The 12,926-nt window shown below is 49.7% G+C and overlaps 1 protein-coding gene and 2 non-coding genes across 3 annotated transcripts in view; 2 read left to right on the top strand and 1 right to left on the bottom strand.

Annotated features, from left to right (window-relative positions):
- Window positions 1-12,387, bottom strand: part of Hsepi (D-glucuronyl C5-epimerase) — a 94,265-nt gene extending 81,878 nt beyond the window's left edge. The window contains exon 1 of the mRNA XM_075684774.1: window positions 12,253-12,387. The gene's annotated coding sequence lies outside the window, so the exon portion shown is untranslated. The remainder of the gene's footprint in view (window positions 1-12,252) is intronic.
- A 218-nt stretch (window positions 12,388-12,605) lies between these two features.
- TRNAE-UUC (transfer RNA glutamic acid (anticodon UUC)) lies at window positions 12,606-12,677 on the top strand. Its single transcript has one exon. It is a non-coding gene; the product is annotated as a tRNA-Glu (tRNA).
- A 5-nt stretch (window positions 12,678-12,682) lies between these two features.
- On the top strand, window positions 12,683-12,754 carry TRNAQ-CUG (transfer RNA glutamine (anticodon CUG)). The gene has a single exon. It is a non-coding gene; the product is annotated as a tRNA-Gln (tRNA).
- Window positions 12,755-12,926: the final 172 nt, after the last annotated feature.

Raw genomic sequence — 12,926 nt, 5'->3', positions numbered from 1 at the left:
AACATAAAACTATTCCAATATGTTTCTATTCCAATCTCCTGACGTCAAATTTGCGTAACCACCGACGCAAACACCAGGTGGTCACCCACAGGGTTGTCTGTACAGCCCAATCAAACACTCTCCTCGTTCATAGGAGGTCACTTTTGTTTGCTTGAAAAACGAATAACATTGCCTACACTGAGCGGCTTGTCGTATCTAATTGGCTGACAAGAGGCGAGGAGAACGCTCAAGTGGAGAGGCATCCGCTGGGGCAGAGCCAGTGCACGAAAAATCGATGACCGGATGAAGAGGGTGCTGCCGGCGTCTGCGATTGGTCGGCTTTCCCTTACTGAGCTTGTGGTGGCTGGTCGAAAATCGCGGCGGCATGCAACGGAAGCTTAAGAATTACGCTAAAACTGACCCTCAGCAAAGAAGAGTTGGCAGAATGAGGTGGTAAACGTGGTGCCGAAAGTGCTCGAAAAACGTTACACGGCCACGCAAGAAGCTTGATTATACGCCAATACACCCATGCTCTCCAGCAGGTGCGAGTAGCCAGCGTCTCAGCGATCGGCGGCAGCCATCTTTTATTCCTTTTGGAACGGGGCAGCCTGCGGCTATTCCGAAGAAAATTCAGTTTTGTTCGGCATATTAATGCATCTTTATCGCGCACACGTCACTTTGACGCGGTGAGTTTGTGCGGTTTTGTGACGTCGCGTGACAGGCAGGTGAAGTGGGTGCAGCCCGAAAACTTTTTACCAATAGCCGAGGGCTAATGACGAAAAGGGTTCGAATCAGAAATAACTGTTTTTCTTTTTTCTTTCATATCATGCATAATCAGTGTGTACACATCATATCAGATGGGAAGCTATCGCGGTTTTCGTGACGTCGCGTGCCAGACAGGTGAAGTGGGGGTGGTCGAAAAACGTTTTTGACCAATCGTGGAGGGCTGATAGCAGAATTGGAACAGAAAAGTTTGGAATAGCTTTACGTTATAGCGCCATTGGTTATGCAATGTAGGTGAGTAAACTTCACTGGAAGATGTAATATTGGTGAATGAAAACCTTTCATGAAGATGTTACTTTAAGAACGCGTTATTTGTGTAGCCGTGTTCCGGTTTTAGACGAAGCCTCTTACAACAGTTAACACAAGCCTAGCAGATACTATACATATACCGTCAATCACATGACGGCACAGTGCCCCTTTAGAAAACTCCCATAGACGGTGGCGCCAGATTTCCCTCTGGGTGTTATAGCGAGAAACTCTATGGCTATCCTATAGCCACCATCGCTTCTTCACTATTGTTTGGATCTGACTGCTGGTACGATCTGTTGGGAACTCGGCGCTGACGCCCGTGGTTGTACCTGGGTCGCAAGCCCCAAGGGTAGCGTTGGCCTGGCGGCCTGGGGTACAACTCGAAGCATCCGAAGGTCCCGGCAAAGCATGAGTCGACGGGTAACAACGAAACAACTTGTTTATTTTAATATCGCAAAGAGTTGGCGGTCAGGTTTGACCGAAGTAGAGAGACGGGAGAGCACTTCACTCAACTGAAGAAATCGGAGCCCTCCTTTTGGCGTCCGGGGGCAGCTGTTTTTATACTCCCGCAGTTGAGGGCAAGAAGGAACCCCTCAAAAGACGAGCACGTGAATGTACAATGGGCTAATGGTGACGCACACTGTCGTAGCGATGCCGTAGCACCATGTCGAGCACGATCTCGTAGCACCCTGTCGAGGCGCTGCGCACGATCTCGTAGCACCCTGTCGTGGCGCTGCGCACGATCTCGTAGCACCCTGTCGTGGCGCTGCCGGTCGGACACAATGACTGTAATGAGAGGCTGGTCCCTGCTTTGGCATCGCCTGTTTCGGGCACAATGACTGGAACGAGATCCCTGCTTTGGCATCGCCTGTTTCGGGCCCAATAACTGGAATGAGATCCCTGCTTTGGCATCGCCTGTTTCGGGCACAATGACTGGAACGAGATCCCTGCTTTGGCATCGCCTGTTTCGGGCCCAATAACTGGAATGCGAGGAGGATCCCTAGGCGGTCGCATCGCCGCAGACGCGCCTGGAAACACCTGGCGATGAGTGTTGCGGCGACGACGATCGGGCCAAAATGTCTGCCGCCCCGCCGCAGTCGCGCCGGCAAAACCACGTGTCGCAGGCGAAACGCAACAGACCGCCCCGCCGGGGGAAGGAGATCCCGATGGACAGGGGACTGCATCCGCTGTCCGGAGGGATGTCGCTCGATGATGCTCATAACCGAAGTCGGGCGTCCCTTGACGTTTCTTGAGCGCAGCGCACAGAGAAGGCCTCGTTCTCTCGTTCAGGTTCGCACGGGACACTGCAAAGTGACTTCGGGAGAGTTCACATTTTTGTTCTCGTTCCCGGCAAGCGTTAGAACTACGCTGAAAACTCAACCGCTCAGTCAGCAAGCACGGCACAACCCTCACTAAGCCCTGCCAGGCTCTTTCCCCTTTTTATACCACTGCCTAGTTCCTTACAGTAGTCTAGCATCACTCAGAACGCGTCCACAAATTGAAAAATTGCACTAGAAAGCATATCATCACTTTGAAACACTAAACAAAAGCAATATGTTAAAAAAAATCCTGCCTCAGGAAGAAAAACATCAGTAACAAACAATTTTGAGGCTGATTCCTACGTTAGGGGCTTCGACTTAAGCCATCGGCGTTACCGTTGAGACTCCCCTTTTTGTAACGCACCTCAAAGGAATATTGTTGTAAAGCGAGGCTCCAGCGCAGGAGGCGGCCATTTTTGGGAGAGATGGTCTGCAGCCATTGGAGAGGGCAGTGATCCGTCTCAATGATAAACCTCGAGCCGGCTAGATAGCATGACAATTTCTGAACGGCCCACACGAGACACGCACACTCTTTCTCGGTGGCGCTATACGCCTGCTCACGACTGGTCAGCTTACGACTAGCATACAGGACGGGGTGTTCTACTTCTCCATTTTCCCGTTGGCACAGTACAACGCCCATGCCTCGCTCACTAGCATCGCACTGAACAATGAACCCTTTTGTATAGTCTGGCGATCGTAGCACAGGCTGGCTTGTTAGGGCACTCTTTAGGGCGCTAAAAGCTCTTTCCTTTGTCTCGTCCCAGACGACTGTTTGAGGCTCTGTTTTTCTTAGAGCATCCGTCAGGGGAGCCGCGATATCAGAGTACCTAGGGATGTACCTCTGATAGTAGCCGGCGACACCCAAGAACGACCGAATATCGGTCTTGGTGCGCGGTTGCGGAAAGTCTCGCACAGCGGCCACTTTTATTTCAGAGGGGCGGCGACGACCCTGACCAATCATGTGACCGAGGTAGACAACCTCGGCCTGTGCTAACTGGCACTTAGGAGCCTTGACTGTCAAGCCCGCTTCGCGCAGGCGGGTTAGCACTGCCCGCAAGTGTGTCATATGCTCAGACCAGGATGCGGAGAATATCGCTACGTCGTCTAGATACGGTAAAGCGAATTCTTGCTGTCCCCGCAACACTTTATCCATGAGGCTTGAAAAACAGTATGGCGCGTTCTTCAAACCAAAACTCAACACTTTAGGACGGAATGTTCCCATTGGTGAAATGAACGCCGCATACCTACTAGCCTCTTCCGTAAGTGGAACCTGCCAATAACCCCTGACAAGATCTAGGGTGGAAATAAACTGAGCGCTACTAACTTTCTCAAGGCGCTCCTCGATGTTAGGGATCGGATAAATTTGATCCTTAGTGATGGAATTAAGCCTGCGGTAGTCGACGCAAGGACGAGGTTCCTTGCCCGGTACCTCAACTAAAATCAAAGGGGAGGTATAATCACTCTCACCTGCCTCAATAACACCGAGCTGTAGCATTTTCTTTACCTCAGCCTCCATAATATCGCTCTGGCGGGGTGACACCCGATACGCCTTGGATCGTACTGGCTCTGGGGAGGTAAGTTCTATATCATGAGTAAGTACCGAAGTCCTACCAGGCCTCTCAGAGAACAGACCTTGAAACTCTTGTAATAGCTGGTGTAGTTCGGTTTTCTGCTCGGGCGACAGCGGTGCTTTACTGATAAGGTCACCAATGACTTGACCGGTGTCTTCCCTGTTCGTCACTGAGCCTAGTCCCGGAAGCTCGACTGGAAGCTCTTCAGGAACGTTTATCATCATGCACACCACTGCTTCCCGTTGTCTATAAGGTTTGAGCAGATTACAGTGGTAAACTTGCTGTGCTTTCCGCTTTCCTGGCAGACTTACCACGTAGTTAACGTCCGACAGTTTCTGAACAATTCGTGCTGGGCCCTCCCACTGCACGTCTAGTTTGTTGTTTAGCGATGTGCGCAATATCATGACCTCATCGCCAACCTCAAAACGACGGGCCCTGGCTGTCCGATCATAATAAACCTTGGCCCTCTGCTGGGCCTTTGCCATTGCTTCACCTGACAACTCCTGTGCCCTTCTTAAGCGTTCGAGGAGCTTAAGCACGTACTCCACCACGACTGGGTCGTCGCCCCTACCTTCCCACGATTCTCGAAGCATGCGAAGCGGAGATCGAAGCGAGCGACCGTACACCAGTTCAGCTGGCGAAAACCCCGTAGCCGCATGCGGCGCGGTCCTTAAAGCAAACATCACCCCAGGCAGACACAGCTCCCAGTCAGTTCGATGTTCAAAACACAACGCTCTCAACACGCGCTTCATGACGGAGTGGAGCTTCTCAACGGAATTCGACTGTGGGTGGTACACTGAGCTGTGTAACAGCTTTACCCCACACCTTTCGAGAAAAGTTGTCGTCAAAGCGCTAGTAAACACTGTGCCCTGATCTGATTGGATTTCCGCAGGAAAACCAACTCGCGCAAATATGGACAGTAGTGCATTAACTATCTCTACTGAGCTGAGTTCTTTAAGCGGCACTGCTTCAGGGAACTTTGTCGCTGGGCAGATCACAGTCAAAATGTGTCTGTACCCCGTGGCTGTTACCGGCAGAGGTCCCACAGTATCAATAACGAGCCGTCTAAAAGGCTCCGTAATGATAGGTACCAATTTCAACGGCGCCCTCGATTTGTCCCCTGGTTTGCCCACCCGCTGACAAGTGTCACATGTCCTCACGAAATGGTCTGCGTCCCGAAAACACCCTGGCCAATAGTACTCTTGCAAGAGACGGTCCTTAGTTTTCTTAACTCCTAGGTGTCCGGACCACGAACCCCCATGTGACAAGCGCAACAGATCCTGACGATAGCATTGAGGCACGACCAGCTGATCGAACTCCACTCCTCGGCGGTCTAGATACTTCCGGTACAGGACTCCACCCCTTTCCACAAAACGCGCAGTTTTCCTGGCGATACCTTCTTTGACATTGCAGCGCACGTTTTCCAGGCTGCCATCCTTTTTTTGCTCGGCTATCAAAGCCGACCGGCTGACTTTTAGCAACCTATCAAGTCCGTCTGACGTAGGCGCGATGAGCAAATCAGTAGATAGCTCTTCTAACTTTCCCGTGTCGGGCATTTCCTCTCCAGTATCTGGCGCCTTTAACGTTACAGACTCAAGTTTATTCAGTTCGGGCGTGCTCTGAATATCAGCTTGCTGCGCCTCTGACCCTTTTTCGTTGTTTGATAACGTCGGCCCCGCAACTACCGCCTTTGCAGCGAGCTCCCGAACCTTCGATCTGGTTAAGGCCTGAACACTAGCTTCACCAAACAAAAGCCCCTTCTCGCGCAGGAGGTGATCGGACCTGTTTGAAAATAGGTACGGGTACTGGGGTGGCAGCATAGATGACACTGCGGCCTCCGTCTCAAGCGCTCCGAAAGGTCCTTCAATAAGCACTTTTGCTACCGGCAGACACACGCTATGAGCTTCCACGGCTTGCTTGATCCATGCGCACTCGCCCGTGAACATATGGGGTTCTACGTAAGATGGGTGAACTACATCCATCGTAGCTGCGGAATCGCGAAGCACTCGGCACTCTTTCCCGTTCACGAGGAGGTCTCGCATGTAAGGCTCGAGAAGCTTCATGTTCTCGTCAGTGCTGCCTATTGAAAAAAACACAACTTTTGGTGTTGTTTCCGGACACTGCGCCGAAAAGTGACCCGGCTTCTGGCACGTATAACAAACGCCCGCTCGCCTCATCTCGAACCGCTTTCTGCGTTTGGCTGCCGCCGTCTCTTTACGTTTGGTCGGACTGCGTTCACTCGCATCCTCACTACGCGTGTCCCCCTTTGCTCTCATGGGTGTGAACTTCGGCCTCTCAAACTTCGAGCCAAATTCACCCTTTTGACCGTCCTTAGCTCCGCGAGCTCGACGCGTCACAAACTCCTCGGCTAGCTCAGCGGCTCTAGCCACCGTACTCACGTCTGGCCTATCCAAGACCCAGTATCGCACGTTCTCCGGTAACCGACTATAAAACTGTTCTAGCCCGAAGCACTGCAGAACTTTATCGTGGTCACCAAACGCTTTCTCTTCTTTGAGCCACTCCTGCATGTTCGACATAAGCCTATACGCAAACTCTGTATATGACTCACTTCTGCCTTTCTCATTTTCCCGAAACTTCCGACGGAACGCCTCCGCAGACAGCCGGTACTTTTTTAGCAGACTTGATTTTACTTTGTCGAAATCCTCTGCTTCCTCTCTATCCAAGCGAGCGACTACGTCGGCCGCCTCGCCGGGTAACAAAGTGAGCAAGCGCTGTGGCCACGTTTCCCGAGAGAACCCCTGCTTCTCGCACGTTCGCTCAAAGTTAACCAGGAACAAACCAATGTCCTCTCCAAGCTTAAACGGCCGCATCAGGTCAGTCATTTTGAACAATACGCGTTCTCCTGCACCGTGTGCCTGACTTCCATTACGAGCGCGTTCCATTTCTACCTCAAGACGCTTCATTTCCAAAGCGTGTTGACGGTCACGCTCTTGTTGCTCTCGCTCTTTCTGTTCTTTACGTTCACGCTCTTCTTTTTCTTTTGCAGTCTCCCTCTCTTCAATAGTCTCAAGGCATTCCGACAGCTCGTCATCCTCAGCCTCTAACTCAAGAATAGCCTTTAGCAGTTCTGGTTTTCTGAGTTTGTCCGAGACATCCAGACCCAACTCTCTTGCAAGCTCCAACAATTTCGGTTTGCGCAACGACTTCAAATCCATGGCTGCTCTGAATGCTGCTTTCTCTACTGCTTACTATTGTCTTGCCGCAAACTAACCCGGCAGCAACGACAACCACAATTACCAGCTCTGTTTCTGACACTAACAAAAGCCTGGCAAAGCTCAGAAGAAGAAAGTCCCGCACTCACCAAACCTCGCAGGCAGGAATTCCGCGCAGTCGTTCCGCTGCAGGCAACCAGTCGTCACACAGGGCTCGTTGCACTGCTCCCGGATCGTCGTTGAGCTGCTCAGCATACTGTCAACTGCATCTCTTTGCTGCTGGCCTCCGTTGTCGCGATCTCGCCGCTGGCAGACCGTTGTTTGAAGTCGTAGGCGATCTCACCGCTGCCAACCAGATGTTTGGGATCGCGACACTGGAGCGATCGGATGGGAACTCGGCGCTGACGCCCGTGGTTGTACCTGGGTCGCAAGCCCCAAGGGTAGCGTTGGCCTGGCGGCCTGGGGTACAACTCGAAGCATCCGAAGGTCCCGGCAAAGCATGAGTCGACGGGTAACAACGAAACAACTTGTTTATTTTAATATCGCAAAGAGTTGGCGGTCAGGTTTGACCGAAGTAGAGAGACGGGAGAGCACTTCACTCAACTGAAGAAATCGGAGCCCTCCTTTTGGCGTCCGGGGGCAGCTGTTTTTATACTCCCGCAGTTGAGGGCAAGAAGGAACCCCTCAAAAGACGAGCACGTGAATGTACAATGGGCTAATGGTGACGCACACTGTCGTAGCGATGCCGTAGCACCATGTCGAGCACGATCTCGTAGCACCCTGTCGAGGCGCTGCGCACGATCTCGTAGCACCCTGTCGTGGCGCTGCGCACGATCTCGTAGCACCCTGTCGTGGCGCTGCCGGTCGGACACAATGACTGTAATGAGAGGCTGGTCCCTGCTTTGGCATCGCCTGTTTCGGGCACAATGACTGGAACGAGATCCCTGCTTTGGCATCGCCTGTTTCGGGCCCAATAACTGGAATGAGATCCCTGCTTTGGCATCGCCTGTTTCGGGCACAATGACTGGAACGAGATCCCTGCTTTGGCATCGCCTGTTTCGGGCCCAATAACTGGAATGCGAGGAGGATCCCTAGGCGGTCGCATCGCCGCAGACGCGCCTGGAAACACCTGGCGATGAGTGTTGCGGCGACGACGATCGGGCCAAAATGTCTGCCGCCCCGCCGCAGTCGCGCCGGCAAAACCACGTGTCGCAGGCGAAACGCAACACTATATGTATTCTCTCCGTTTGCAAGCATATATACACGGCTCGATGGTACCCTGTGCGGGACGTCGGCCATCTTGTGCAAGGCAATTACTAACTGAATAGAGTTAGAATAGAACGCCTATACCCAGTGTTCCGCAAATCCCTTAATCGGTCGCACCGCGCACTGCGTCACGAGACGCGAAGGCAAATCACGGCAGCACTAACGCGAGATTGCCGCGATCCTCGGAGAAAATGTCTATGCACGTGGCTTCAGCGGACATCCCGCACTTTCGAATTTCATTTATGAAAAAAAAAAAAAAAAAAAAAGAAAGCATGCATTACCACGGCAGTAAACACGAGGCGGGTCATCGCCACTTGTCAAACGACGTTAAAATGCAACAAGGACCGGGAGTTTTTTGCCGCTAGAAGGCACGAATAAAGGCAATTGGACCCAAGAAAGCTTATATCGTGGCCTTCAAAAGAGGCTGTGCGGTGCCGACGGTTTCAAATCTATTTGCACGGATGCCGTACACAGTAGGGTTCCACCGATTCGATTTTCCGCTCAATTCGGCCACGCGCTGATGTTCCGGTCGATACCATTAATGTTCCACACTGTCAACACGTTTCGTTAATTCGATCGTGCCACATTAGCGGAAATATATCATATTATCGAACTAAGGCTTGGCGAGTTGCAAAGATACGCTTGCTGGAAGGAAAACTTGATCCGGTTAGCCAATTTCGCTGTTTAAAAAATGTTTCAGTAGACTTGCGCCTGCGCGCATAATCGGTGAGTTACTGCTTCGTAGTCTTGTGAGCTCGGCTAGCCTTCACGTAGATTCCTAAGCAAACAGGCACAAACAACACGTAGCTACATCCACTTACAGCATCATGTAGACTGCTGTCAAGGATAAAATGAAGATCTTACATTAAACTTTCAAGAGATGCTGACTACTAATGGTTCTTTTAGTGCGAAAATAAATGCGAATGTGACTAGCACAATTGTTAAATAAGTTTATGGAAAAAGTGCCGAGCCCTCGTTTACACACACACACACACACACACACACACACACATCTGTGAACATTGCTTTTACATCATTTCTAGCAGCCTTTGCCTAATTTGTAACAAAATTATCATGATTTGCTCAGCAGTTTTTTGAATCCTTTGCTATGCGAGGCGCCATAGGCAACATTCTGTGCACGTCACTTTAAAGCCAAATACATCTGGTGGAAAAGGACCTCGTGACCTCTTTGTTAAGGCATTTACAAGAATGAAGAGCTTTTTTTTTTTCCCTAGAAGAGCCGGAAAGTGCACTGTAAACATTGCACTAAGCACTTTTTCTTTAGATATGCATTAAAAGAATGATTAAAAATGGCTAACAGTTTAGACCCTACCCTATATGCCTATATTATATATTATATTACAGGGCGGTATTTCGCGCAGAAGAATGCGAAAACAGCTAAGATTCCATTTCCACTAATTGACGCAGGTTTTAGCTGTGCCAGTGAATCCGTTAATCTCGACCTGACACGGCATGACGTGTTTCCGGCTCCGCAATCACTTCCGACGCATACAGTGGACAGAAGAGCGGTATTCGAGATCAGCAGTTTCTGTTACTGAGAGGCAACCGTCGCTGGGGCTTGGATTTGGACGCCCGCCACCTATTGCCACAGCACTACGCGAAGATTTCAGGAGCGGTGCCATATCACGCACACAATACTTAATACTTGCTGCATACACTTCTTCCGGAAACTTCACATAAGCGTGTTTACACTGACACTCAGGTAACTCGACAAGCACCACTTCGAAAATTTCCCGATACAAGAAGTCCGTCCTGGTTTCTAGAACCTGTAATAGCTGGAAGTCACATATCTTCAGCTAGGTCTGTTCGTGTGTGGGTCTGCACTGTGTATGTGTATGCATTAGATCAAGGCGGTAGAAAGAAAAAAGAAAATGAAATAAAGCTGCACTTCTGAAACCAGCAGCAAATATCAATTAAAGTGCACAGGAGTTTTATCCGCACTTGCACAATTCATTCACGCAAAGTCTTACGCAAAGCTTATCACAACAATTTAAGTGCTGCAGTGGTGTAGCTAATACGTAATCAGATTCTAATCAGATGTAAGCGTGTGTTTTCCTTAGTTCTGTAGCAACTTCGAAGTTCTGAGAGAAAGAAAAGAGCGAGAGCGTTTTTGAAAAAGCTACGGAGGTCTTTCAACTCTGTAGCTCAAAGCAACACTCCTCTTTTCTCATAGCCAGAGCGTGCTGTAGCAATATTACAAATACAAAGTTATGCGCACGCAAAGAAAAGACAGGAATTTATGATCAGCGCAATTTGCATACGGCTGCATAATACGGAATGACTCACGCATACAGAGCTTTTGAAAACAGCGTGAAGCGTAAACCCCGCGTAAAACCAGCGTATAAACAGGCTGCAATACGAAAGCCGTGTTCAGGTTGATTTGATTGATTCATGGGGTCAATAAACCCCGTTTGACGCCCAAAAGCAACACATGCGCAGCAGTGGAGAGTTCCGCATTAATTTTGGTAACCCGGCTCCTTAAATGTGTCCCGAAATCTCATTCATTTTATCCCCTATCGAAATCATTTTATCCCCTATCGAAGTGCAGCTGTCGGGAATCTAGCCCGCAACCTTGCGCTCAGCAGCATGCGTAACCGCGGCGGTTTCTTGTTTGGATTCACGAAAAGTAAGAGCAACACAACACAACGTGACAGTTTCGGTTGTTCCGACGTGTACCAGCTGTTTGGTGTCGAACGTGTTGCTCCTGTACAACAAGCAGCTGGCTTAATAGTATTCATAAAAGATTCTCGGACGATAACTTTCGACGATAATTTTCGCCTTCGCGTGAAGTAGTACTCAACCAGCCAATCAGTGTGCGCCTGATGGCCGAGACGATAGTATCGCCGAAAGTGATCGTCCCAGAATACCTCCCCCGTTTGACATAAAATTAAGGAGCACTGCTGACTCTACGTGTTCATTACCGCATAACTTTGCATACTGACAGTTGCTGACCTCTACGTATGTTAGTTACAGATACATAGGTGAATCTAGGATTACCTCGAACAAGATATATATATTTTAAAATTTACTCCACGTAAAACTGGGGCCTCAGGAGACTGGTCATAATGCACGCTACATCTTTTCTCAAGCAAAAGGTAGGGCAACGAATAGCACAAGGTTATTATTTTTTTTTTATCGAAAATGCTATCGACTAGAAGCGCGTAAACGTATCCGGCTTTCTATAAGCTGAAGCTACCGACGAGCAAATAAGGTCAACAGCTCTCGCAACGAATACGCTACGTAAACAAACTAGCATCCACCAGCACGAAATCCATATGGGTGAGTGCTCCATAATGAAGAAATTGATGAAAAAACCCATCATCATCACCCCCCCCCCCCCACCACCACCACCACCACCACCTCCCTTCTTTTTCCTTCCTAATTTCTAACTGCATCATTGAGCTGCGCACCTGCTCATTTCTTATCGCCTCAATTTGACACGCTACGTAATCAGTGCAGTGTTTACAATCGCCAAGGCACAGCGCTCGCGTCCTTAGCACATTTCATGTGACAGTTAACAGTGTAGTAAAACAACGGCGTTTTACCCCCGCAACAATCTAGCTGCGAGTCCAAAATTGGCGACGCTCTCCTACTCGTGTTGTAGTTTCAGCAGCGCGCGAAGCAAGCGCGAATGTAACAAAGCAGGCGCATTGGTGCTAAACAGGTGGTGCTCAAAAAGCAACAGCAGGGCACACTGCTAATAACAACTTTGATTCAGCAGAGCGTTCTACAAAATGACACACAGTAAATTTCAACATCATTCGGAGCAACCTTGAAGCGGATAGAATAACAAAACTGGTGCGGCGGCACGACGCGCCGTATGAGGAGGTCTCCAACAGCTGCGTTGGCAAGGCCGACAGCCATCGTCTGCAGTAAGGAATTTCTACTCACACTTATGGCATGTCGTGCGTCACATGTTCACTTATCAAGTCCAGAGCATCATACACACACCACAAAACAACGCGCTCAACCGCACGACCATCGTGAGAAAAGGGCAATGAAGTTTTGAGCTGTGGCAGGTTTCGGGCGTCCCGCCATCTCTTAGCAAATGCGCGTACTAAGCGCCTATTTAGGCTTCTCACCAGTGCTTTTTTCGCAGCAATGAAAGCAACAGCATTAAACAGAGGCATATAAATTAAGGTCTGAAGCTGCAAAAGCTGTTTATATTATCGCTACAAAAAAATACTAAGCGGAAGCAGAGCAGTAGAATTTATATATTGTCAGTTTGACTCAGGTGACCGTCTTCCGATGTGGTCTAGTGGCTAGGATACCTGGCTTTCACCCAGGAGGCTCGGGTTCGATTCCCGGCATCGGAGCGATCGGTCCCATGGTGTAATGGTTAGCACTCTGGACTCTGAATCCAGCGATCCGAGTTCAAATCTCGGTGGGACCTGCTTTTTTTTTTTTCTTTTGCAGTCTTGCAAATCTTTTGGCGTTCCCACTCACCTTGCTAATAATTCTTCACAACGTGCTCCGTTATGTAGCCTCAACATGTCTTCGAGCAAATTATAGTGTGCATGAGCCGTGTAAGACTCAGGCGTTGTTCTATCCGTTTTCTGTTACGT

Source organism: Dermacentor variabilis, chromosome 3, assembly GCF_050947875.1.
Source record: "Dermacentor variabilis isolate Ectoservices chromosome 3, ASM5094787v1, whole genome shotgun sequence".
In the NCBI taxonomy this organism is placed as follows: Eukaryota; Metazoa; Arthropoda; class Arachnida; order Ixodida; family Ixodidae; genus Dermacentor; species Dermacentor variabilis.
This window is presented reverse-complemented; position numbering and strand designations above follow the sequence as displayed.